This window comes from Cervus canadensis, chromosome 11 (genome assembly GCF_019320065.1).
Source record: "Cervus canadensis isolate Bull #8, Minnesota chromosome 11, ASM1932006v1, whole genome shotgun sequence".
Taxonomy (NCBI): domain Eukaryota; kingdom Metazoa; phylum Chordata; class Mammalia; order Artiodactyla; family Cervidae; genus Cervus; species Cervus canadensis.
Genome location: NC_057396.1, coordinates 33,448,640 through 33,475,097, shown reverse-complemented (window position 1 = coordinate 33,475,097; position 26,458 = coordinate 33,448,640).

Sequence of the window (26,458 nt, the reverse complement as noted above, 5' to 3'; positions counted from 1 at the left end):
TTTCCCATTCTTCAACTCTTTTACTATTCCTAAAAATTTCTTGGCTAAGTTGTATTTTTGGTTCATTTCTCAGGAGGAGAAATCCATTTCTCATGGATAAAATATTTCCCAAGACCTTTTGTATTTGAGAACAACTTTCTGTTGATTTTACTTACACATTTAACTAGTTATAGAATTCTTGTGCAATTGCTTTCCAGCATTCTGAGCTCAACCTAATTTTTCCCCTTTAGGTAACATGACTTGAAGTTTAAAAGCTACTTTTTTTTTTTTTTTTTTTTTCATTTTCTTTTAAATCTGGTTGCTTCACTAGGTTATATTTGAGGAATTTTTGCTATCTGTTAAGTTTCCTGGAATAGAGTAAACACTTCCAATTAGAAAAATCAGTCATTCCTTTAAATCTGAAGCATTTCATTCTCTTAGGTGTTCTGTTTTATTTACAGTGTTTCCTTTCCGCAAATGTCCTATGCTGCTCTCCAGTGTGTTCTATCATGTTATTATATTTGTAAATATTTTAATCTTTTCCTATTTGTTCTACATCCTTTTTTTTTGACTCAGTGCTGTGTCCACACACCATTGACTTAATATTTTCAAATATTTATTTTGGTCTTTGAAAGTATATTTTAATGTTCCCAACATATTTTTTTCACTCTAACTTATTTTCTTAAATTTATCAGCTTCCTTTTTATTTTAGCTAGTTGCATAATTATCAATATGTCTTTCATTCCATAAAGTCTATGTTTGCCTTGAGAGCAGAAAGTAGTAGCAACTGATTTTCTATTTCCTGGAATACATTTTTCAAAACTTACTGGTATTTTTTCATGTTATGTTCCATTTACTCATGTATTTATTTTTGCTAATTCTTATTGTGGTTTCCTATTGTAGGGATTTCTTTTCACTCATCTTTGAACAGAGCCATTGTATCTCAAGCTGTTCGTTTTCCAAGCTGTGGATTTACTACTGCCCTGAGCTCTGTGTAAATCTTTTCCTTGGAATATGAGCTGAAGCACTGGATATTTTTTTTTTTTTCCTCTCCAGTCACACAAGTGTCCAAAGGGTGTGGACAAGGAGCTTGAGTTTTGTGTAACCACAATTAGAGAATTCTGGCTTTGCTTTCTTTCTCTGTACTTGTTGGAAATAACTGAGAATCACACCACTATATTGGTGACTCAGTTCCCCTGTCTCATGGAAGAATGGGAGGTGAGCTTTGGTCTTGGGTTTGCACCCTTCTCTGGGTGACTGACTAAGAGGTGCTGTCCTTATTTCTGTCTTTGCTCCTCACATGCTTTTGATTTGGGTTCAACATACATTGATTTCTACACTCTACTGAGACCATGTTTGCTGCTATTGGGTCAGCTCAAACAGGGAATCCCAAGAAATGTTCCTTCCATGTCTCTCATACCATCTGCCCTGCCAAAGGCCAAAGGCAAAGCTGCAGCAATCCAAGCTCACGCTTATAGTGCTTTTGAAAATCAACAGTGAGAAAGGGCTTCTTCAACAGAAGATAGTCCCCATCCCCCCCACCCATAACAATTTATACCTTAATCCTAATCTCTCCAAATCTGAATGTCAACAAAATTTAGCTTTACTCTGCTTACTTCCTGTTCCTTTGTGCTGTTGTTTCCAAGGGGAGTCATGCATCCATGCAGCCAAGCATTTCCTTCATTTCAGTCCAAATTGTCCAAAATCTAAAAACCCTTTTCATAATACTCAGAGTATGAGATTGGGATACTTCCTTAGTTTTGCATTAATGGTTTAGCTTTGCTCCAGTGTTTTAATTCTTTTTATTTGGATAAGAAGAAATTTTATGAATCTTCTTTTTGGGATGCCTATCATTGATTTCTTTTTCATACTCTAATTCCAAACTGTTCATTTTTTTTCTTCTTTTGTTATTTTTCAGTTCAACCTGTACCATTTTACAGTGCGCTTTAATAAAATTACAGTGTACTGAAAAGCATACTATCATTTTTTGCTTTCTGTTTATGACTCAGACTCACTGTATAATCTTCTTTATACAGTTCACCCCCCTGGGCATTCTTTTGCTCAGCTACTAAGTAACCAGTTTGCATTCGGTGGTCTCTCAGCACACTGGCAGTGCTAGAAGTCCATGAAATCAAAAACACTGAATCTGGATTTCTGAGCATTGCTCTCCTCCTTGGTTTCTGGGCTGCCCAGGGAGGGGCTGGAAGGGCAGGAAGGTGTTGGGTTCTTATCTGTATGGGAATCATCCTGGATTTGAGAGCACACAAACTGTGAACAGTTCAGAAGATACATTTTGAATCCCCAGCCATGTGATGGCAGGAGTCTGACAAACAATCCCAAAGGGCAACAATGGCTCTGATTTCAGCCATTGGCCCAGAAAGCTAACACATTCACTTGGCAAGACTTCTAAAATAGTAGCAAAAGGAGAAGACTCTGAATCTGAAATTCACATCTAAAAATATGTATTATTTGAGATTTGCGGAGAAACTTGATCCAATGAAAATCATTCCACTGTCCATTGGCACTGGTTCATGGAGAGCTAATCACAGCCAATCCAACCTTATCTAAATATAGTTTAAGAAAATAGACAAACATCTATCCTAGGAAATTTCCTAGAACCCAATCCTGTTTTGGAAGCAGTTCCACCTCCAAGGATGAGGAATAGGCGGTCCTGCTCCACAGAGATCTCATCTTAGTTCACTTATCCAAACTTTGGAGCCAGACACTAACCCTATCACTAAAGGGTGTCACTAAAGGGCCTTTGGATTTCTTGACAGACAAGATTCTCTCAAGTTTGGCATTCTCATGGTCTGAGTGGTTATGAAAAAGCAGAGAGGAAGGTGGCAAAACAAGAGCCAGGCTGAGAGTCCAGCAGGACCTGAAGGGAGACCTGAGCTTCAGGGCTGGCTACATTGCTGGTTGTTTTGAGCTCTAAGTCCTGGTAAAACACTAAGGTCAGCTACAGTGTCCCTGTGCCATTACCGTCTAGACAAAAATGAGTCAAAATCTTCATGTTTTGTGTGAGTCTATTGCAAATTCCCAGGGGACTTACGTACTTTGGTCATATTTGCCTTGAGGTTCTTGTGTTTGTGGGTGTGGTCTCTTTTGTAGCAGCTCAGGTATGACATTCATCCTTTTTGTGAAATTTCACTGAAAACTGATTCTTACAAAACACTTGTGATTTAGGGGTGGGACTGAGATGAAGGAGAGTTTCCATTCCATCTAGGTTAAGGACTTCAAATCAGATCTTGGGCATGCCCTTACCAAAAATCTCTCCTACAACCCTACCTTTAGGAGCATCCCTTGGCCTCTCCCCATATAGTTTCCTGCTTCCCACAATCTGTATTAGTCAGGGAAGGTTAAATGCTGTAACAAGCAACCCCAGTATCTTAGTGGCTTTAAGAAAATGTGTTTCTTACCTATGTCACAGCCCAGATGGGTATTTAGAGGGAAGTTGCCTGCAGTGATACAAGAATCAAATCATTTTTCTCTAGTACTTTCATCTCAAAACTTTCCTCTGGATCTTGTTCATCCACCTGGGAGACAAGGAAGTGAGGATGAAGAATTGAATATAGAGAACCTTACAGAATGTCTCAGAGGTCAAGCCAGGAAATGGCATACACTCTTTCAGTCAATATTCCATTGACCAGAACTAAGTCACCTGGCCCCTGCTACTGTAGAGGAAGCTAGGAAATATAGTAATGAGTGATCCCAGAGGAAAAACAAAAAATTGGTGGAAATGCAGTAGTTTTCCTGCCATACCATCTTTTTGGTTCCTCCCTCATATGTCTCCTTTCGCCTCCCCCTTCCCTCCCTTCCCCTCATTATCTCATACAGAAGAGTCTAAGCATTCTTTTGTTCTTTTGTGATGTCCTTTCTCACCAAGCATGGACATGACCTCAGGAATCTACTCCATACAACAGGCACTACCACCAGAGTTGGCCTAAGAATTCAATTACCATATAATCCAATTATCCCATTTCACAGAAAAGGGACTTGAGATCCATTGTTGTTGTTCAGTCGTTCAATTGTGCCTAACTCTATGTGACCTCATGGACTATAGCACGCCAGGCTACCTTGTCCTTCACCATCTCCTGGAGCTTGTTCAAACTCATGTCCATTGAGTCCGTGATGCCATCCAACCATCTCATCCTCTGCCATCCCCTTCTCCTCCTACCTTCAATCTTTCCCAGTATCAGGGTCTTTTCCAATGAGTCCACTCTTTGTATCAGATGGCCAAAGTATTGGAGCTTCAGCTTCAGCATCAGTCCTTCTAATGAATAGTCAAGATTGATTTCCTTTAGGATTGATTGGTTTGATCTCCTTGCAGTCCAGGGGACTCTCAAGATCTTCTCAAACACCACTGTTCAAAAACATCAATTCTTTGGGGCTCAGCCTTCTTTTTATATATAGGTTTTTTATAAATTAGGTTTATAAACAGGTTTTTATAAATTAAGTTTTATAAATAGAGGTGCTTAAATTTGAATCAACAACTTTAGCTCAGCACTCTTTCTACTACATTGTAAACTATCATCTCTTTAGTGAGATTGGGAGCTCAACGTCAGATGAAAGCTTCTGCTATATCCACCTCCAAACAGCCCAGCACCTAACACAGAGAAAAATATATATCAGGATGACAGGATACTCAATAACTGTTGAAAGGAGCAACATTCTCAATAGGAAATCGGAGGAAATGTTCTACTTTGGTGACCATGAAATACCTCCCAAAGAAATACAATTCATTTACCTTGGTTTAATTGAGGCCAGTTGGAAATGATAGCGCATCTTTTGATCCAATTAAAAATGTTGCCCATAAACTGTGAAAGTTTTCATGGCATTCTTCAGACCAGAGCACTGTTTTACAGCCAAGTTTCTGAACACATTTTTTTCAAAGGAGATTTTTATCATGGAAAATGTGACAACAGAACTCCAGGGGCATGAACATGCTGTTGTAATTACTCCTCCAGACACAATGAAACCAACTCAAGTTAATTATTTATCAAAACCAACCCACTCTGAAAACATCTTTGTTTTGGCAGAATTTTTTCTTCTCCAGGAAATAGGTCAACAGCTTTTCCTCCCACGTTTCATTATCATAGTATCTGACTTTCAGAATTAGCTATGTCAAATCTTGAGACACTTGCCAAGCACCCAGGTGGGCTGGCAAGGGTACAACAACAAGAGTCCTGGGGTTTCTGTTTCCTAGATTCTTCCCATTTCAGCTTTCCTCATCAATAGGACTTAGGGCTTCCCTGGTGGTTCAGATGGTAGAGTCTGCCTGCAATGCAGGAGACCTGGGTTCGATCCTTGGGTCAGGAAGATCCCCTGGAGAAGGAAATGGCAACCCACGCCAGTACTCTTGCCTGGAGAATCCCATGGGTGGAGGAGCCTAGTGGGCTCATCCCATGGGGTCGCAAAGAGTCGGACACAACTGAGTGACTAACACACATGTGTCAGACCCTGTAAGAGGCAAAGTGTTACAATGTTTTGCTTAATCCTATGAGACAGTTGTGAGTATTAGGCTCAGAGAGGTTAAATAATTTTCACATACCATTCTCTATATCTAATTCCATGTGTCTGGTTTTCCATGTCTGACAAGGAGGAGGTTGAACTCTGTGAACAAAGTTGCTGTTGACTTTGAAGATTTTGCTGTGAATAGCATAATTCCATAATTCCGCTGAACTGGGGATAAGACGATTTGGGGATAAAGCAAGCTCTGCCACTTTTTACTATTTTAGCTCTGGTCAACTTTCTGTCTGGGCCTCAGTTTTCCCAACTAGGTATAATCAGTCTGAATTTTGCTACACCTCTAGGGGCCAGATCCCTGCATCTCTCTTCCATTTCTCCAAACTCAATTTCAAGTACTAGAGCTTCTTAGTCACCAGAGAGATAATATATTCAGTGTCTCACTCTTGAGTAATTTGCCCTCCAGTTGCCTGAGGACTTTGAGAGCTCGCATAATCTAAAATGGTCTACAGAACATCCACTTTTGAGCAAACACTCTCTGCTCTAGCTGCCATCCTTGCTGGCAAAGCTTCTCCCTGCCACGCGGTGCCCCTGTGGAGCACTGGCCCACTCCTCTGTCATTGGCAATGCTGGTGTGTGCACAACAATGCCTAGTTTGTCTCAGCTCTAGGCCAGTGCTCTTTTAGATTATGTGAGCTCTCAAAGTCCTCTGAGGAAGGGGGGACCCTGGGTGATTCCACTCCCCTAGGGCCATACTTAACCAGAAGCTGCTCCCCATTGAATCCTGAAAGTGGCATCTCTTGAAGCTCAGTCTTTGCAATCACACCCAGTCATTCCACCTTCATCCTGCCCAGCCCCAGAGGTGCTGGACCAATGATGAACCATTACATGCAAACAGATCAAGTTTTCCTGAGCTTAATGTCAAAGCAGGGCTCAACACTTATGAAAATGCCTGAGCCCTTTTTTCATAGATTTAATACATCTAGGATAGAACATATAGACTCCATACATAGATGATTCTGGCACAGCATGAGCTGAGTCCCCAAATTAGAGAAATAGTGATTTAGAAACATAAATTGTTCTATTTACTTTCTGAGTTTATGTGGGGCTGGAGGGAATATCTTCCATGAGCCAACGATCTCTGTTCTAGCCCACCCCATGTCGAGCACTAATAGAAGCCTTATCACTCTCCTGTAAAAGAGGCAAGAGTCAAGACAAAAATCAATGCTCTGTTGTTGTTTAGTTGCTCAGTCATTTCTGACTCTGCAACCCCATGGACTGCAGCTCGTGTCACTTGCCAATTCAGGACACCCAAGTTCCATGCAAAAGTTGACCTGGAAGTTCTCTCTGAGATTCCTCCAGCTCTGTTATTTGAAGTCATACGGTGTAAGAGTTGGAGGTGTCTTCATGATGAGTTATTCCCTAACTCCAGAAAAAAAAAATTCCAAATTGGAACTAACTTATGATTGTGAGGTGGGGGCCAGGATAGCACAAGTCCTCTACATTTTGCTTCCTGGGGTTAAGAGAGGCCACCCCAACAAGTTTCTGTACATCTGGTCTCTCCCTCCTTAAGAATCCCTCCTGGCACACTGGCTGCAAGATCATTCTAAAACATAAAGCTGATCATGTTGCCTCCAGGCTGGAAAACCTCTTTGGCTCCTCTTGTTCAAGTTCAAACTCTTTGACTTGGCAGATAAAGCTTTTCTCATTATCCTTTTTCCTGCTGCTCCCCTGCTAAACTTGAGGTGCTACCCAGGCACAAGCCCACCATGCTCTTTCATCTCCACACCTTTGCTCAGTTCTACTCTCTACTAGGAATTTATGTTCTCCCCAGTACCTACTATTTTTCTCCATAGTTTTTAAGATCCAGATCAAATGCTAATTTGTCTTTCAGGTTTCCTGTTAGTGTTCCCTAACAGGATTAGCAATCACCTTCTCAGCTTCCCCAGTACCAAATATATATATGGATCCCAAGGGAATCTAACTCATTTAGGGGGCTTCTGTCTTCTCCTTGACATAAGGATTAAATTAGTGTACATAAGCTCTTGGACTGAATGCTGGTTCCACCTCTTGGACACTATCTGACCATGGGAAAACTACCTGTCAGATTTTTAATTTTCTTATCTGTTAAATTGGAAAAAATAATAGAGGTGAACTATATACTTGTTTTGGTGGATGAAATGCAATAAATAATACCATGGAAGTGCTTACTAAGCACTTTACTTACTATAGTAAGTAAATTTTATTATTATTTTTATTATTCTTATTACCTCCCCCAAGCCTTAGGTAGGTAATTCCAAGGAAACATATGTTAAGTAAATGGTTAAATAGATCAGCTCATTCAACTGAATGAGTAGAGTGAGAAAACTTACTAGAGACACATAGATCTCCCAGAAACCATAGTCTCAAATAGGAAAATCACTGTTTTAGTTGTGTGTGTGTCTGTCTGTCTGTCTATGTATCTGTGTGTGTCTGTGTGTTTGTTCAACCCTTCAGCAAAATTTGAGCAGCAATTTGTATTTAATTTCAAAGGTTGAATTACTTAGATGAGCTAAGGATTTTCTTCCTCAAATCCAGCTGAGGATTTTCTGTTCCAAGTCCAAAATCAGGACTGTAAAGATCTTGCGAAATATCCTGTGCTTTCATCCCTAACCAGTTGCTCTTTGGCAGAGTCAGTCATTCGTAGAGCATGGACTCTGGCCCCCTTCATAAGATGCTATGTGTTTGTTGGCATCATGATTTATCCAGATGACCAACTGAGCACATCCCAATTCCCAGAGACTATCTAGATTCTGGCTAGCAAGTCAAGAGGGAACCAAAAATGTCCTTCCCAGGAGTTGTCATTCTTTCTTTCTCTAGTCTTTATGATTTAGCAGGTCCATCAAGATGGTCAGATGAGATAAGATGAGATGCCATAGGGCTGATGGTGTCAAGCATCATTCATAAAGGGTTTTCCCTTCTGGGCATTTCTACCTCTTTCTCAGATTGCTTGTTTCCAAGGCTCATCCTGCTTTCTAGGCCTCTTACTCAGGCTCTTTTTTTCTCAGTAGCAAAGTCAGACACATACCCTCACCTTTCCCTACATTCCTTTCTATTTCTGGTATATTCTGTCAGTGGAAAGCAATCTCTGACATCTCTCTGTATCAGGAATCCTTACAGTTGTAAGTGACACTATTAAAAAAGAAAGAAAGAAAACCAGAAATCTCAAACCAGCTTCCTGCCTTAGAAGTCCCCGTAGTAGAAAAGGTTTGAGGTCACGGCCCCTCTGCTGCCCTGCAGTTTCTGTCGTCCTCTTGGTATTGGTTTTGCCTGCAGGTTGGCTTCCCTCAAGTTTGCACGTAGGCCACCAGCAGCAGCGGGGGCCACACACTTCCTAGAGAGAGGAGAGCCCCCTACATATCATTGCAAGTAGCTTCACTTTGCTCCACTGGGGCCCCAGGATAACCACAAAGTCACCTTGGCTTGAGCCTGGGCAGGCAGGAGGGGCTACCTTCACTGACATACCAATCAGAGCCCATCTCCAGAGCTGGTCGCGGGGTCAGTCCTTCCCGAATTGCAATGCTGAGACAGCATGCGGGACCCACCCCACTGCCCTCTACATTTCTTCTCTCACTCGCTCAATCCCTTTTATGGGCTGCACTCAAGTCCAAATAAATTCTCACACTCATTTTTTTTTCTGATTAATTTTGTTTGTGCTTATTTTGATTGAAAAGAACACATTTTAAATAAAAATAGAATGATCTAGAATGTCCATTAAGCAGATGAAATGCAAACATGTTGGCAAATGAGCTTTACTCCTGTGCCTTTTTTGTACATGGTCATATTCACTATATGTGCACACAGGTTTAACACCACGATGTTAACATCTCCACAGGTTGTTGGAAAAATTCTAAGGGCTACATATGCTCGCACAGAGAGGAACTGTGGTCTACTTTAACGTTCCTCAAGAGAGGTACAAGGGGTTTCCTAATTATTCATTATGATAAATAGTACTTTAACAAACATCTTTAGATTCCAGATTATCTCTTTATGACAAATTCCCAGATAACTAGTCCCAAATTATTTTCCAAAATGAGTGTCTTGTATTAAACTCCTCTCCAAAGTTCAGGAAGGTAGCTATTTCACTGTCTTTCCACCTGCAGCAGGGGTTGTTTGTAATCTTTACTAATCTGGGTAGAGAAAAGGGGAGAGAAGCATCCTGTTGCTATTTTCATTTTCATTGTTCTGAATAGTACTGCAGATACTTTGTTTGGATGCTAATTAATCATATATTTCTTCCTCTTATGCATGTTCATATTTCCTCATTATCCATTGAGACCTTAGTGTTTTACTTATCAATTTTTAGAAAATTCCCATACTCCAGGAGGATGTTAATCCTTTGACATTTGTGCCAATTTTCCATTTTCCACTTTAATTTGTTTATGCTAATTTTCACATACAGAAGTATTATACTTTTATGTAATCAAATATGTCCTTTCCTTTTGGTATCTGTGTTGGTTTTAAGATTATAAAGCCATTCCTAATTCAGATATTTAATCAAATTTTAATTTAAATTTTGCTTTCATTTCTGTGGTTTGATCTTCACTCCTAATCCTATGTACTTCAAGTGTCCTTCCTTGACAAGGTCTTTACTTAAGCATGTCTCAGGAATCCCAGTTTAATACAGGACAGATCTGTCCTCTAGATATAAAGACACAGACTGACTCATTGAATCATTTGCTCTGAGAACTCTCTTCTCCTGTGCGGGTGGCTTGAAGGAGAGAAGACAGCAATGAAGGAAGAAGCAGTGTACGGTCATGTTGGTTTCCTCCTCTCATGCTTGGTTTCCTCATGTGTAACACAGACTTTTGACCAGGCTTTCTTTAAGGTACGTCTTGGGTATGACTTTTGTGGTTTCAGAAAATACTTTTTTGTTTCTATGCATGTCCTTATGGTTTCTTCTTTCCCTAATTCCTTCTCCTACTCATAGGATGACTTGCATGGAGATTAAAATCAGAGGCAACTCTCTTTATAATGTGTATTGTATGGTGTTTGACCCCCCCAGCTATCCAAAACCAGCCCATCTGCATCTCTGCTGAGGAAAGTAGCCACATGATGTCCTTAGTACCAGGTAACCAGCAATTCACTAGGGGAGGACATCCCATCCAAGGTGGCTTGCCCATTGGCCAGACTCTATCCCCATGAGGCTGTCATGAAGGACATTCGCCAGTGGACCAACAGTCATTAATTAAACATGGACTCCCTCCACAACTTGGGCTGCAGCATACAGACAGGATTGTCCACCACATCTCACATCTTGGGATCTGACTGGAGCAGGAAGTAGAGATGCTGTGAACACATGCCCTCTCACAGCTCATGAGAGAGAGAAGTGTGTCCATAGGCTGTCTTGAAGCATATGTAAGTTCAGCTTTGGTCTACTCTCATCCTAACAATAAACCTCTCTTAAGATGGTTTTTGTTTCCTGCCAGCAACAATCTGAGTAACACTCCCCACACGGTTTCCTTCCCACTCTTATTCACATCCTTTCATTAGTCTGTCTGGGGTGGGGCTCAGCTGCTACTGTATTACACCATCAGCCAGGAGACAGTGAGTGTTTGGGGGAAGTGAGATGACCAGTTGGGCAAACGGAAGACGTGACATGGAGAATGTGCACACAGACACACACTGCCAGCTTCCCCTCCACTAATGGTCTGCTGCTTCATGTGGAACATGCTCCCAACCTCAGCTGGTCCCAGAGAGCTCTTTAACTTGGCAGGATGTACTTAACTGTGGAAAGGTACTCTGCCTTCTCGTACCAGCCTTCCTGAGAATTGTTTTATAGAAACGTTATCATTGTGCCCAGGGCTGGCCCCAGGCAAAACTGGGAAGTGGGAGAAGTTAGCATTTGGCTCTCCACGCACCTCTCTGGGCCCGCTCCTTCCTGCTGACTGCCAGCTGCGCCCTGCCCTGCATCTTGCTATTAAAAACTACCCTGTCCGTCTCCAGCCTCCTCAGGGCCCTGCTCTCGGCTTGAAATATACCAGAGGGTTTTCCTTAACAGGAATCTCTTAAGAGTCAGCGCCTTCACCCCACATATTGTCAAGCCTGAAAGATGACTTTGAGCAGTCAGAAACTTGTCTGCTTAAAGAAATCAACAAACACAAAGCCAGCCCCAAACCCACATGCCAGTCACAGCTGGAAGCCCAAAGCTTTGCTCTGGTGTTCCCCAAGCTCCTTTCTTTTTTCTGTGTATCTCCAAGGAGTGCTGCTTCCATTCCTCATATAAAGCTCAGCTCTCCCTGTGACCCCAGTTCTCAGCACTATGATGCTAGACAAGACCACTACCCCTACCCTCATTCCTCATGCCTCTCTAGCCTGGCCACCCCTCTAAAAATAGCTACACCCTCATGGGCAAGTCTCCCCACTGCACTCTGACCAGATCTTCCTTCAGGATCTGGACAGTAGTGACTTTAATGCAGGAACCCCAGAACCTGGGGTAGGCTCCTGGCAAAACTCCCATATCTTATGACCCTGGAGATAGAGCAGATCCAAGCCTCAGCATCCTTACTTGTAAAATGGAAGCAATAATAGTAGCCATTTCCATGAATTCCTATGGGAGGTGAGCATTTAGTAGTGTAATAGACATGAATAATGTCTGGCACAGAGTTTATGCTCTGAATCTTGGCTAGTAATTGTTGTTTAGTTGGACGGTCATATCTGATTCTTTTGTTACCCCCATGGACTGTAGACTACCAGGTTCCCCAGTCCATGGGATTTCCCAGAGAAGAATACCAGAGAGGGCTGCCATTTCCTCCTCCAGGGGATCTTCCTGACCCAGGGACCAAACCCACGTCTCCTGCCTTGGTAGGTGCATTCCTTACTGCTGAGCCACTGGGGAAGCCAGTTACGCTCTGGACCGAGGTGGCGCAATGGTAAAGAATCTGCCTGACAAGCAGGAGATGCAGATTTGACCCCTCGGTTGGGAAGATCTCCTGGAGTAGGAAATGGTAACCTTCTCTGGTATTCTTGCCAGGAAAATTACACGGGCAGAGGAACCTGGTGGGCGACGGTCCACAGGGTTGCAAAAGAGTCAAGTACAGCTGAGCAGGGTAAGTACACTCACACATACTCTGGACCAGGCCCTGCAAGCAAGCTGTGCAGGGGCTGCCTGGGCCAGGTGGGGGCAGCAGAGAGCTATCGGAGGGCCCGCCGGGACCGGTGGGCCGCCTGGGAGTCCCGGGTGGAGGGCTGGAACCCAAGGCCAGTCACCAGGAAGACCCTGGCACGTTAAGACAGGGAACTGGGAGGGGGTCTATCCAACAGCCATCCTGATCTCCCAGCCTCCTGTCTTACTGCCTCCAATTTCTCTTTCACACTTTGTTAGAATGGTCTTTCAAAATTGCAGTTCCAATGTAGTCACCCCCTTGGTTAAAACCATTGGCTGATTCCTCTGCCCATGAGGAATGACCAATGCCATCAGGCTGATACTCAAGGGCCTCTAATAATGTACCATCACATCCCTAAATCTTGCCCTTTACATCACTCCTTATCTTCCCTCATTGGCCAAGACACTTAGGGTCCCAAATACACCTCCAGTTTCCTTGTCTGATCACTAAGGGCATTCTCTGGCCTTTCCTCTGTGTGTCAAGATCCTGCTTATTTGGCTCCAAGTCCCCTTTGCCTTGAACTTCCTGGTTTATCCCAGCAACTTACTAAAAACATGTCTCTCTTCTGTTCTTGCTCAGCCCTTCCCATCTGCCTTTCTAGTGGCATTTGTCATGGCCAACATTATTCTAGAATGATAATGACTTCTCAGAATCTGTCTGCTCTTCTGTAAGAGAGAGTAAAAACCTCTTCCCTGTAGTGTGTTGAAGGATATAGGAGATGGTGCCTGATAAGCACCTAGAACTGGGCCTGTCACATGGCAAAGTCTCATCATTATCATTATATCACAGTCATCCCCCTCCTCCCCATTGTTTTCAATGGGGAGGGACGACTTAGGGATACTGCCCCTGGGTGGTCAAGGATTTACAGACTTTAGTCCTCAGCCTGCCCCATGACAAACCCACTTACAAAAGAAAAACACTACTAAAAACCCTTTGTTTGGGGTAGGAACAGCAAGTTCCAATCACAGGGCTGGAGGGAGACTTCAGGGAGCCATGAAGAGGGAGGGAAACCTCCTGTGGAGGAGAATTGAGAGCAGGTAAAAGAACAAACTAGCACAGTGACAAGAGGAGAAACTTTTTTTTGTTGTTTAGAAAGATAGTGATGTTTTCAATAAAATTTTCAACCCGGAAATTAAAATTTAAACAATGTAAGTGCCTCCGAGAATCAAGCGGCAGTGAGCAGTCCCTTAATGGTACTATGCACAGCCTTTATTTTTTAATGTGGAGAAGGAAAGGATTTGTCATTAAAGTTTAAAAATAATCAGAATCAAAATCCCTTTTGTTCCTGCGGGCTGGCAGAGCTGAGGGGCCGATTGTGTGCGCTGAGTGGGTGTCCAGGAAACAGTAGTCATTTGTGTGCGTGTGACAGGAGCTGAGTCCAAATCTAAATTTAAGCAAGTGTTGGCCTTCTTGGAACCCATAATTTTTGGATCAATTATCCCGGACTAAGTGTCTGAGTTTCTTGCTCTCTCTCTCTGCTGCATTTAATAATTACAACACTTGAGCCAATAATTTGCCGACCAGCTGCGGTGGCCTAACTGTCTGGTTCACTCATAATTTCTGGAACTTGATACAATCATGGCCTTTGAGCCAATTAGGGCAATATTTGGTGTGTTGGAAGTCTGTTCCCCACCCTCCCACCATCTCACTCGGGTGAGAAACAAACAGCCCATGTCTAAATCTTGTGTTCTCAGATCTTACCGGGCCATTACACCCATGGATTCTGGCTATCCCATTCCTCCCCATAGCTTGGGAAAGAAAGGAAGGCTACTGGGCTGGAAAGAACCTGATCTAAGAGTCTGATAGACCAGTCCTACCCTAAGCCGCTGTGGGACCTTCGATTAATGGCTTACCCTCTCTGAGTTCAGTTTTCTTTCTGTAAATAGCCAGACTATACTGTGCTGTGCTTAGTCGCTCAGTCGTGTCCCACTCTTTGTGACCCCATGGACCTTAGCCTGCCAGGCTCCTCTGTCCATGGGGATTCTACAGATGAGAATATTGGAGTGGGTTGAGTTCAAATTCTGTTTCCATCATATTCTAACTGTGCAACATTGGGAAAGTAACCATATCTCTCTGAGCCTTAATTTTCTCATTAGCAAAATGGGGATTATGATAATATTAACTGTCCCATATAGTTTGTGAGAATTTAATGAATTGATACAAGTAAAACCAAACAGACACACACACACACACTCCTAGAATTAAACTCCATAAAGGCATGGCTTTTGTCCAATTTGTAGGCTACTATATCCTTAGGACATAGGATAGTGTCAATAATTTCCCATGGATGAATGAATGCATAGAATTTATTTTTATTTGTTCAGTGTTTACTCTCAGTTTATGTCCAAAAATGATTTGTCATGGTTCATGTTTACCACAGAGTGATCACAATGAAACAAGAACATCAAAGACCAGGATAAGGAAGAACAATCAAAAGAGCAATGTCTTTTCACTTAGCACTTTCTAGCCACCAAAGCTAAACCAAGCAGCCTAAGGGACTCCTTCCAAATTTAACATTCCAGGAGTATGACTTTTGGAGTCAGAATCAGTGTTTCTGACTTTCATCGTGACCTTCAGCAACTCTCTCATCCTCTCCTAAGTCTCAGTTTTCCAATCTGTAAAATGTGCTTAGATTCATTCTTGGATTTTAGCTCTTCTTTCAGCAACTGGCCATGGGGATACAAAAATAAAAGATTTGATTTCTACCATCAAAGAGTTTATGAACCTGCAGGAGAAATAAGGTGCATACATACACAACTCTCTAGCTCAAACTAGAAGATGGTGCTTTAAGAGTGTTACCAAAGGCTAAAGGAATGATGAAGAAAGATAAATATGCTTGCTTAGGAGGACTTGATAGTAGCTTTAGAGAAAAGCTGCAGATGGTGATGACCCATGGAGAATATTAACAGATATTCACAGGAATTCCAAACAAGTGAGAAAAAGATGGGGAAAGGCAAATGGGTATGAAATTGCACCTTAGGTAATAAAGTGAATGTAATGTATTGGGCAGAGATGCGTGTGTGTGTGCTCAGTCACATCTGACTCTTTGCGAGCCTGTGGACTGTAGCCTGCCAGGTTCCTCTGTCCGTTAGATTTCCCAGGCAAGGAAACTGGAGTGGATTGCCATTTCCTACTCCAGGGGGTTTTCTTGACCCAGGGATCAAACCCGAGTCTCCTGCATCTCCTGCATCGGCAGGCAGATTCTTTACCACGGAGCCAGCTGGGAAGCCCCTGCTGGGCAGAGAGAGGGGAAGGCAGATGTGTGTGCTACTCAGTCCTCACCTTCACCTATAGCAGACCTCACCAGTCAATCGCAGAGCTTCATCCTCCTTAGTCAGGGTGCGGCCTAAGAAAGCTTCTCAACAGTGTTTCAGGCAGCCACTCCCAAATGATCACAGCAGATAATGTAGAACGAAACCTCTTTGCTCTCTTGTTTTAAAGTATATATAACAACATATGCAAGAGACATGGGTTCAATCCTTGGGTCAGGAAGACCCCCTGTAGAAGGGAATGGCAACCTACTCCAATATTCTTGCCTGGAGAATCCCATGGACAGAGGAGACTGGCAGGCTCCATAGGATAACACAGTAGGACACAACAGAAGGAACTTAGTACACACGTAGGCCAGTAGTGGAAAAGGAGACTGGATCAAAGCTCAGAGAGCCCTGAATGTCAAGACCAAGAATACGAATAATGAAAACATTTTGCTGAGTGTGGATTCAGCTGCTCCTTACATGGCTATGATAGCCACGGAGTTTGTGGGCAACAGACATTATTGTAAAATATATACACCGAGCCTGGAGGAAACGAATCCCTCCCCGCCGAGGCTTTCCGCCATCATCTGGGCCGTAATCCACCTCCCAGGCGGCACAGTGCCTGGCTTGTGCTTAAACAAGGATTGTACTGTAGCAGTGTTCTCACATCGCTCTGCGGGAAGGAAAGCAGTGCTGGGGACTTTTGCCAAAGTTGTCAGAGGGGCTGCCCTAAAACGTAAATGTGGCCTCTGCACATTCTTGAAGCAACGTTAGTGATCATCTCTGTGGTCCCAGGACCAGCACAATTATCCCGTTACCATCCAATGGCTGCTCTGGATGAATGCATCCCTGTGATGGTTCCATTTAACCTTACCCCAGGAAAAGGAAAGTCTATCGAAAGGAACGTGAAACAGAATTCCATGAGCTCATGTCTGGTGGGGAAAGAAAAAGGCATCTGAGGGTGATGGGAAGTGAATCATATTGTCACTCGGCTCCAAGCGTAATCCTATCCTCCTGCCCTCCTCTGGGGGAACGTCCCCTCCCAGCCCCAGTGTGTGGGGACATCCTGGCAGCAAGGAGTCCGGGGAACCCAGGCCATCTAAGTGGCTGAGACCTCAGCTCCAGGTCATGTGTTTTGGGGTGAATTACTCTATATATTTGTTCATACCCTACATCCTTAAAAAATGGTTTCTAGGTGGTCCACCCTAAACACTTTTAACATAATATAAGGAAATAAAGTTAAAATAAAAAGATGCACACATATTAAACAGACTAGATGAGGGGAATATAAGCGGCAGGGTTATAAAAACCAAACCTGGATTAGGGCAGGCCACTGTATCTTTCTGAGTCTCAGTTTCCACATCATAAAATAGAAGAATCTTTTTTGTAAGATTGTTGTGAAGAAGTGAAAGTCACTCAGTCATGTCCAACTCTTTGTGACCCCATGGATTATAACCCACCAGGCTCCTCTGCCCATGGGGTTTTCCAGGCAAGAAAACTGGAGCAGGTTGCCATTTGCTTCCAGGGGACCTTCTGACTCAGGGATCAAACCCAGGTCTCCTACACTACAGGCAAATTCTTTATTGAGGACAAGCAAATATTCAAAAAAAGAGAAAAGGAAAATGGGTTGGAATGGGAAGATTGCTGAACAGGTTGTTAGGAGACTCAGATCTAGTCCAGCACTGCATGAATTAGGTGCTCCCTGAGGCCTCTTCCAGGGTGAAGAGTCTCTAATTCCACGAAGCAGGGATGCCTGAGAGGGGATAGAGGAGCAGGAAAGGGAGCAGAAGGGGATGAGGAGTGGTGAAGTCTCTCACTTCAACTCATTACTGATTGAGTAACTCATTGCTATCATTATTGATTGTATCTTTGGAAGACTTTTTTCTCATGACTATATCAGGGACAATCATTAATTTTGCAAATATCATGTGACTATCCCATCTGTGCCTGGTGCAGAGGGGACAAACTTCCATGTGGATGTTCTAGTTTCTTCTCAGGCCATACCCCGTCAGGAGAGGTGGGAAGGACTGACCCAGATAACTGTAATATAAAGATTTTTGAACTGAATAAAGATGTAACTAGAGGGGTATGGGGCAGAGTAAGAGGTGGAGACTGTCCTTGAGATAAAGGAGAGTTGCCTGGGAAGAAGAAATTAAGTATGGCCCAACAAGTAAAGTGTCAAGGTAGGAAGTTTTGAGTAGAAGTGACTAGGTAGGTCAATGTGGAAAGACTGAAATGCACATGGAATTTGTGAAAGGAGTGGACGTTTATTGGGTCTTCATGAGCCCATCAGCAATTTCCTTTCTTTGGATAAAAGCATGGAAATTCACCTTTCCGGGGCACCCACTCCCCTACTCTCAGTCCCCCTGGTTTGGATAAGACTGATCCCACTCCACCTAGCATCAGGGGAAATATATAATCCTGCTACAGAAAAGTAGGGTATTTCATTCCCCTTACCACAGTGATTGGTTTAAATAGGGGCATGTCACTCAAGAAGATCCAATGAAACTCACACTGAAACTTTTTCCATCTTTCCATCTGGATTCCATCTTCTCACTTGTTGTTCAGTTGCTCAGTCATGTCCGATTCTTTGTGACCCCAAGGACTACGACATGCCAGGCTTCCCTGTCCTTCACCATCTCCCAGAGCTTGCTCAAACTCATGTCCTTTGAGTCGGTGATGCCATCCAACCATTTGTCCTCTGTTGTCCCGTTCTCCTCCTGCCTTCAATCTTTCCCAGTATCAGAGTCTTTTCCAATGAGTTGGCTCTTAGCATCAGGTGGCCAAAGTATTGGAGCTCCAGCGTCAGTCCTTCCAATGAATATTCAGAGTTGACTTCCTTTAGGATTGACTGGTTTGATCTCCTTGCAGTCCAAGCGACTCTCAAGATCTTCTCCAACACCACAGTTTAAAAGCATCTTCCCACTAGACTTGGGTTAAATGTTAGCCAGAAGTTGTAAGAGTTAGTGAATGTCTTCTTATGAAATGAATCACTCCAAGAAGTAAGTCAATAAAAAATAAAAGTAGTGCTGAGAAATAAAGCATGATGAATCTTCAGCATCATTTGAACACCTAGATCTAGCCATGTCTGAAGACAACACCTCCAGGTTTGTTATTTTAGTTTTATGAGTTTAAAAATTCCCATTTATTCTTAAGCCAGATTGATTTACATTTTTATCATTAACATCTGGAAATATGTAGTATAATATGAGGGCCCTGGTCCAGAAGGGCTACAGAAAATGGCCATGGTTGACAGGACTGCCACTGAACCATCAAGAGAGGGGACTTTCAGGGAAAAGACCAAGCTGTCAAGGACCAAGACACCCTAACCTGAAGGGACAAGGTGAATAGTGAACCAGGGTGTATGTAGAGTGGGAGATTCATTAAATGGAAATGCAAGTATATTATAGTTTAAGAAGCCTTTCTCTGTCAATGCGAGAGAAACTGAGCTAGAGCAACAACAAGGAAAGCAAAGGCTTCTCTCATATAAGGGTCTACCATCAGATCCTTAATAGTTACTCCTGATGTATATAGGAAGCAAGTCTTTCTAACATGCTAGGAAGCATGTTACCATATAATAGTTACTCCTGATGTATCTAGGAAGCAAGTCTTTCTAACATGCTAGGAAGCATGTTACCATGGATATGGCAGCCATTTAGTGCTGTAAAGAGTACAGACTTTGAAATCAAGCTGACTTGATTTCAAATCTCACTGGTTTAAGTCCCACTTTTTGTTAATTTAGCGACTTAACAAATGAAGACTCAAACTAGTTTAAGGCCACTTAAATGAATAGGTTGTGAGGATCTAATGTACAGCATGTTGATTACAGTTACTAATACTGTATTATGTGCTGGAAAGTTACTAGGAGAGTAAATCTTAAATGTTGTTACCGTAAAAAAGAAATGGTAATTACGTGACATGAGACATGTGTTAGCTAAGCTATGGTGGTAATTACTTGCAATATATTAATATATCAAATCAAGAAGTTGTATGCCTTAAATTATACAATGCTGTCAATTCAGTCACTCAGTCGTGTCCAACTCTTTGTGACCCCATGAACCGCAGCACGCCAGGCCTCCCTGTCCATCACCAACTCCTGGAGTCCACCCAAACCCATGTCCATTGAGTTAGTGATGCCATCCAACCATCTCATCCTCTATTGTCCCCTTCTCCTCCTGCCCTCAATCTTTCCCAGCATCAGGGTCTTTTCAAATGAGTTAGCTCTTCGCATCAGGTGGCCAAAGTATTGGAGTTTTAGCTTCATCATCAGTCCTTCCAATGAACACCCAGGACTGATCTCCTTTAGGATGGACTGGTTGAACCTCCTTCCAGTCCAAGGGACTCTCAAAAGTCTTCAACACCACAACTTAAAAGCATCCATTCTTTTGCACTCAGCTTTCTTTATAGTCCAACTCTCACATCCATACATGACCACTGGAAAAACCATAGCCTTGACTAGACGGACCTTTGTTGACAAAGTAATGTCTCTGCTTTTAAATGTGCTGTCAATTATATCTCAATAAAATTGCAAAAAAAATAGTTAATAATATTTAATAATAAAAATGAACATTTATTGGGCACATACAAGATGTCAGGCAGTGCTTTAAATACTTTACTTGAAATAACTCATTTAACCCTTATGTTGGTTAGTCATTAAGTAGTGTCTGAATCTTTGTGACCCCATAGACTGTAGCCTGCCATGCTCCTCTGTCCATGGAATTTCCCCAGATAAGAATACTGGAGTGGGTTTCCATTTCCTTCTCCAGGGGATCTTCCTGACCCAGGGATCAAAACAGCATCTTCTGCATTGGCAGGAGGATTCTTTATCACCTCAGAAGCCTTAAGACACTCCTGTAAAGTAGATACTATTATTACCCCAACTTTATAGATTGAAAAACTGAAGATGAGGAGCGTAGTGGCCAATCATCAGAAGTTGACAATGACCAGTTGAGAGCCATCATCAAAACTGATGCTCTTAAAACTACACTAGAAGTTGCTGCAGAACTCGTCGACCATGCTGTGGTCATTAGGCATTTGAAGCAAATTGGAAAGGTGGAAAAGGTTGATAAATGGGTGCCTTGTGATCTGACCAAAAATAAAGTTTTTCTTTTGAAAAAAAAAAAGAAAAACTGAAACACAGAGAGGTTAAATAATTTGTTCAATGTCAGACAGTAAAGAGTCATTATAGTCAGGTTGCAAACCTAGATGCCAGTATCCAGAGCCCAGGGCTTTCCAGACGGCTCAGGGGTAAAGAATCCACCTGCAATGCAGGAGCCACAGGAGACGCATTCCATCCCTGGGTCAGAAAGATCCCTGGGAGTAGGGCATGGCAACCCACTCCGGTATTCTTGCCTGGGAAATCCCATGGACAGAGGAGCCTGGCAGGCTACAGTCCATAGAGTCACAAACAGTCAGACACAACTGAAGTGACAGGACACACACAGGCACACCTCCAAAGCCCATAGGTTAACTACTACACGATGCTACCTCTGTAAATGCATTCCACAGATTTTCTCCCATTTTGTGGCTATGGTCGACTGAATAATGGTCCCCAACTATATTCACATCCTAATCTCTAGAACCTGTGAATGCTACCATATATGGCAAAAGAGACTTTGCGGAAGTGAATAAGTTAGGGATCCTTACTTCAGATGAGAGGATTTATCCTATATTATCTGGGTTGGCACTAGTGTAATCACAAATGTCTTTATGAGACAGAAGCCAAGGGAGATTTGACTGCAGAATGGAGAAGGCAATGAGAGCATGGAGGCAGAGATTGGAGTGATGCAGCCACAAACCAAGGGATGCTGGCAGTCACCCAAAGCTGGAAGAAGCAAGGAACTAAGTCTTCCAGTCTCCAGAAGGAAACAGCCCTGCCAACACTTTGACTCTCACCCAGTAAAGCTGATTTTGGACTTCAGACTGCAAGAATTTTTAAGAAGGAGAATAAATTTGTTTTGTTTTCAGCCAAGCTTATAGCAAATTTGGTACAGCAGCAACAGGAAACTAACACAGTGGCACTAGCCCAGCCTGTGTTTTCTGGCACATCCTTTGCCTTCCTTAACTGTCACTTACTCTTGAGCTCATAGCTTCAATTTCTCCTTCTCAAGGCAGCCTTCCTTGACACTTTAACCTTATGTTTCCCAATTACATCTTCACACAGCCCCCTCGACTACTCCTTAGTACTCACTACACTTAAAATTGTTGACGATTGTGGTTCACGTGACCAAATCTGAGGGACAGGGGTACAGTATATGTCTCTTGCTCCTCATTATATCCCAAGAGTCTAACTCAAGGCCTAGCACATTATTGTTTCTTGATAAATATTTGGTGAAATGAATACATACATATATTCCTCCATTCACCCATCCATACATACATACATGCATATGCAGTTTATTAAATGCTTTCAAAATGTGTAGAACTTGGTATCAGACCTGGCATTTAATAAGTCCCCAGGAAGTAGGAACCTATGTGACATCTGGGACTTATCTGTGTGTCTTTTGAACAAAATCACAGACCTGATCTTAGTTAAGTCCCAGGAGGAGTGCTCTGTTGTACCTCCTTTTCCCTAACACTTTGAACACTACTCTTAACTGCAAATTCTGATAGTCACTCAGGCTCTATGACCACACTGAGTATTCTAGAAAGGAAAGGATCAGGTCTTCCCAGAATACAAGGATACACAGGGGACTCCAGCAAAGCTGCCTTCCACTGTAAGATGACGGCGAGCCCTTTGGGCCAATCGTCATGGCAGTAAGAATGGGTAATTCCAGCCCTTCCTCAACTTTGCAGTGTGTGTGTGAGCCTCCAGCTGGGCCAGGGACTGATTCCAGGCCCAGAGGAATTCTCATCATTTCTCAGGGATCATTAGCTTGAGTTTGGTCCTCGCGCCAAGGCTCTGACAGCTTTATTAGCACCTATAATTCAATGTAAGCATCAACATGTTGGGAAACACTTTGAGGCTATCTTTTAAAGTCAACTTAATTCTCTCTCAAATGCCTCTTTGTTTGCCAAAGTGCCAGCCAGAAGACTTCCAGGTAGGCAGGAGATGAGCTCCAGACAGGGAATCAGTGGGACATGTCTGCTGGGCGCCCAAGTCACTTTGCTGGTAGCTGATGTCATTTCCAGTTAGTGGGTTCCTGGCAGAGGTGCCTACAGATGCTCAGATGACATCACTGGGGACCAGCCTGTCACCAAGGGAGATAACAAATGGAGACCGGCCCTAAGTCCCCACTGCCCCAGGAAGTAACAGTTCATTTTGTGGCTTCACTGTGGGCCTAGAGAGTAGACACCCTGTGCTCCCACCCTGACCAAGCCCAGGAGAGCTAGTGCACACCCACTTGCTGGCTGCTCTGCTTAAACAAAACAGAGTGGGTCATGCTGAGCGTGCCCAAAAGTGCTCATGACTCTGTAACAATAGAAACTGGACAAGCTAGATACAGCAGACTCTACTGATCATCTATTCCACATCCATATACTTTTCCTCCTGAGCTGGTGGAACCCATTTTGCTCTCATCTGTACCCTCCTCTGGGAGAGACTGGTGCATCCCCACCTTCAAGGGGTGGATCCTCATGGGTCTAAGCCATTTAATCATTCATCATATGTTCATTCAATGAACATTATGGAGCATCTATGGTTCATGAGTAAAGAACCCACCTGCCAGTGTAGGAGATGTGGGTTCAATTCCTGGGTTGGGAAGATTCCCTGGAGAAGGAAATGGCAACCTGCTCCAGTATTCTTGCCTGAAAAATTCCAAGGACAGAGGAGCCTGGTGGGCTACAGTCCATGGGTTCGCAAAGACTCAGACAGGAGTTAGCGACTAAACAACAATTTATGTTTGTCATTGTTCTAGGCACTGAAGGTAGAGTCATGAAAATATCAGACAAAGTCTTCACCTTCATGTGGCCTTAATTCTAGTTGGGGTGATAGGAAATAGACACATAAATATATGCTATATGGTAAATATACAGTGTCAAGCCAAGCAATGATAGATTTGATGAAAAAAAATAAATGCAGATAAAGAGAGAGAGAGAAACAGTCCTGCTATTTCAGATAAGGGGACGGAGGGTGGTGGTTATTTCAGCAGAGACATGAATAAGGCAGGGCACCAGCCATGTGACTCTTAAGGGTGGGGACAGGGGTGATGGGAAGCAGTCCAGCCAGAGGGAAGAGTAGGCTCAAAAGCCCCAGGTATGGGACGAACCTGCATGTTGAGACGAGCTAGAAGGCCAACTAGCTGAAGTGTTGGCTGTAGTGGCTGGAGGGTTGTGACTTTGAATTTTGTTCTACATGTGATAGGGAATTACCAGGGACTCTTCACTAAGAGAGATAATTGATCTGACTTACATATTCAGAGGATTGCCATGGCTGCCATGTGGAAAACTGACTGAAGCAGGGCAAGAGAGAAAGCAGGAGACCAGTGAGCATGGTGAACCAGGGTGGCAGCCAGGGAGGGGGCGATAACTGGTTGGATTTGGGACCTATTTTGAAGGTAGAGGCAAACGAATTGCTGCTGAATTTGGTATGGAGAATGAACGTTTGGGGCCTGCTGTGTGTGCTAAGTCACTCTTTGCAGTCCCATGGACTGTAGCCAACCAGGCTCCTCTGTCCATGGAATTCTCCAGGTGAGACTACTAGAACGGGTTGCCATGCCATCCTCCAGGGAATCTTCCCAGCCCAGAGACTGAACTCGTGTTTCTTGTATCTCTTGCATTGCAGGCAGATTCTTTACCACTGAACCACTGGGTCTGCACGACTGAATAAGTAAGAGTGCCATTTTGAACTGAGATAAAGAACACCAGAGGATGAGCGCTTCTGAGTGGGAAGAGATCCAGAACTTGGGTTGATATATGCTGGATTTGCGGGAACCTACTAGACATTCGGGTGCAAATATTAAGTAGGCTGCAGGTAGATACAGGAGTGTAACATTCAGGAGAATAGAGGGTCCTAGTTCCCTGACCAGTGCTTTGGTTAGACTTCAGCATGGGGTGCAATTTCTAGCCAATGAGACATGGCTGAAGGAGGCCTCTGGGCAAGGCTTCCTCATTTCTAACAAGGAGTGAAGGTTGGTCAGTTGGATGAATGAATGAATCTCTAAGTTTCCATTCATCTCTGATGGCCATTCAAAAATTTTAGATGCCCTGGAACTGGAGTTCGGAGACCTGGGTCCTATCCCTGCCCCTTTTATGAACTAATTGTAACCCTGGTCATGGATATACCCTCTCTGAGCCTCAGTTTCTCTATCTGCACAATGATAGGGGCCCACCTGACCCTGCCACTCCACCAAGTTGTAAGAACATGGGCTTTGGAACCAAAAACTTTTCCCTACTTGATGTGTGACCTCCGGCACCTCAGAGCTCTTCCCTGTCATCATTTCCTCATCTCTGAAATAAAGATTTCTGGTCCTGTCTAACATGAATTTCCATTAAGTCACAGCATAGTTGCCTGGTAACTTGTGTTGATGGAAATTGTGAAAACCTCAAGGCGAGAAATATTTATAAGGACTCCAACTCCTCTGTGCAAACACACACATACACACAACCTGGGAGGGGACACCAGGCCTTTCCTTTCAGAGAAGCTGCTCCTTGGCTCCTTCTAAGTACACTGGGTGGGGAGGGATGGGCGGGGCACTAGGCAAGGTCAGTAGGGTTGTCCTGGGGGCTTCTGGCTTTTCTTGCCCCTTATCCCCAGGAGCTAAGAGCTAACCTGATAATGCCAAAGTTTAGCCATGCTGGGACATGCCTGTAGTTCTACTGCAGGGCTTGGGGATGAGTAAAAGGAATTAATACTCTACAGTCCCTGTCCTAGGCCTGGGACACAATGAGTATGCAGACTGCCTTGCACCTTGGTCCTATGTCCTGCAGGCATTACTGGCAGGGTATAAAGTGATCATTAATAGCAGAGTATAAGGCCATTTTAGAGATCATAGTCTTTAAGATGCTAAAGGGTAGTGATTTCTGGACTATTTCATTCATTTAAAAGATCTACAACAATTTCTCAGTTTTGAAAGCAAATTAAAAGTAAAATAAGAGACCTACTGGAAACCCTCCTCTTAACTGTAGTTTAAACCCACCTCACCAAACTAAAATTTCTTTGGTCTGAAATTATATCACTTCCATGTTTTTAGTGTTATTTGATCAGTACTCTATGTGAAGGTGGATTAACAGCAAATGAGCAAATAAGTATATTATGACTTAATCAGTGCTTTATGTTTGAAGACTCGATCTTTCAAAACTCAGAGGGAGGGATTACTAAAAGAGGTCTTCAGTATCAGCAAGGTTGGGAGGCAGCAAGCACAAGGCTGGATGTTTTGACAGGGGGCTGCTGATGACTATATCCCTGCCTTTGATGTCTGGGCCCTAAGAACCTCTGAGCTGTGCCGGAGTGTCCCCAAGGCACACAGCCAAGGGAGAAAGGGAAAGAGACACTGTGCTAACAGTGACTAATGTCATTTCCAGTTAACTGGCTCTTGGCAGATACGCTACAGATGTTCAAATGACCTCATTAGGGACCAGGATGTCAACAACAAGACAGATACAAACAGAGCCCTGCTCAAGATTCCTGCACATTCCACGGCTGTGGAATCCTTTAACTCATTGCCCAAGCTTTCC